Genomic DNA, 2,231 nt, shown 5'->3' with positions numbered 1-2,231 from the left:
AATATTGTGTTAGTTTCTGCTGTATAAAAAAGTGAATCAGCTGTATGTATACATATATCCCCATGTCCCCTCCCTCTTGAGTCTCCCTCCCACCCTCCCTATCCCACTCCTCTAGGAGATCACAAAGCACTGAGCTGATCTCCCTGTGCTATGCAGCTGCTTCTCACTAGCTATCTATTTTATATTTGGTAGTGTATATATGTCCATGCCACTCTCTCACTTCGTGGCAGGTTACCCTTCCCACTCCCTGTTTCCTCAAGCCCATTCTGTACATCTGCATCTTTATTCCTGTCCTGCCCCTAGGTTCTTCAGAACCATTATTTTTTTGATTCCATATATATGTATTAGCATACAGTATTCATTTTTCTCTTTCTGACTTACCTCACTCTGTATGACAGACTCCAGATCCATCCACCTCACTACAAATAACTCAATTTCATTTTTTTTATTGCTTAGTAATATTCCATTGTATATATGTGCCACATCTTCTTTATCCATTCATCTATTGATGGATATCTAGGTTGTTTCCATGTCCAGGCTATTGTAAATAGTACTGCAATTAACATTGTAGTGGTACATGACTCTTTTTGAATTAAGGTTTTCTCATGGTGTGTGCCCAGTAGTGGGATTGCTGGGTCATATGGTAGTTCTAAGGAACCTCCATACTGTTCTCCATAGTGGCTGTCTCAATTTACATTCCCACAAACAATGCAAGAGGGTTCCCTTTTCTCCACACCCTCTCCAGCATTTATTGTTTGTTTGTAGATCTTCTGACAATGGCCATTTTGACCAGTGTGAGGTAATACCTCATTGTAGTTTTGTTTTCTTTTGTTTTTTTTTTTTTTTGTTTTTTTGCAGTATGCAGGCCTCTCACCATTGTGGCCTCTCCCGTTGCGGAGCACAGGCTCTGGACACGCAGGCCCAGTGGCCATGGCTCAAGGGCCCAGCCGCTCCACGGCATGTGGGATCCTCCTGGACCGGGGCACGAACCCATGTCCCCTGCATCGGCAGGTGGACTCTCAACCACTGCGCCACCAGGGAAGCCCCTCTCATTGTAGTTTTGATTTGCATTTCTCTAACGATTAGTGATGTTGAGCATCCTTTCATGTATTTGTTGGCAGTTTGTATATCTTCTTTGGAGAAATGTTTACCTAGGTCTTCAGCCAATTTTTGGATTGGGTTGTTTGTCTTTTGGATATTGAGCTGCATGAACTGCTTGTATATTTTGGAGATTAATTGTTTGTCTGTTGCTTCATTTGCAAATATTTTCTCCCATTCTGAGGGTTGTCTTTTCATCTTGCTTATGATTTCCTTTGCTGTGCAAAAGCTTTTAAGTTTCATTAGGTCCCATTTGTTTATTTTTGTTTTTATCTCCATTTCTCTAGGAGGTGGGTCAAAAAGGATCTTGCTGTGCTTTATGTCATAGAGTGTTCTGCCTATGCTTTTCTCTAAGAGTTTTATAGTGTTTGGCCTTACATTTAGGTCTTTAATCCATTTTGAGTTTATTTTTGTGCATGGTGTTAGAGAGTGCTCTAATTCCATTCTTTTACACGTAGCTGTCCAGTTTTCCCAGCACCACTTATTGAAGAGGCTGTCTTTTCTCCATTGAATATTCTTCCCTCCTTTAACAAAGATAAGGCAACCATATGTGCGTGGGTTTATCTCTGGGCTTCCTAACTTGTTCCATTGATCTATATTTCTGTTTCTGTGTCAGTACCATGCTGTCTTGATTACTGTAGCTTTGTAGTATAGTCTGAAGTCAGGGAGCCTGATTTCTCCAGCTCCGTTTTTCTTTCACAAGATTGTCTGGCTATTCGGGGTTTTTTGTGTTTCCATACAAACTTTTTTTTTTTTTTTTTTTTGCTCTAGTTCTGTAAAAATATGAGTGATAGTTTGATAGGGATTGCACTGAATCTGTAGATTGTTTTGAGTAATGCAGCCATTTCCACAATGTTGATTCTCCCAATCCAAGAACATGGTATATTTCTGCATCTGTTTGTATCATCTTTAATTTCTTTCATCAGTATCTTATAGTTTTCTGCATACAGGTCTTTTACCTCCTTAGGTAGGTTTATTCCTAGGTATTTTACTCTTTTTGTTGCAATGATAAATGGGAGTGTTTCCTTAATTTCCCCTTTAGATTTTTCATCATTAGTGTATAGGAATGCAAGAAATTTCTGTGCATTAATTTTGTATCCTGCTACTTTACCAAATTCATTGATTAGCTCTAG

Source organism: Neophocaena asiaeorientalis, unplaced genomic scaffold, assembly GCF_003031525.2.
Source record: "Neophocaena asiaeorientalis asiaeorientalis breed wild unplaced genomic scaffold, Neophocaena_asiaeorientalis_V1.1 scaffold662, whole genome shotgun sequence".
In the NCBI taxonomy this organism is placed as follows: domain Eukaryota; kingdom Metazoa; phylum Chordata; class Mammalia; order Artiodactyla; family Phocoenidae; genus Neophocaena; species Neophocaena asiaeorientalis.
Note: the sequence above shows the minus strand (reverse complement) of the source record.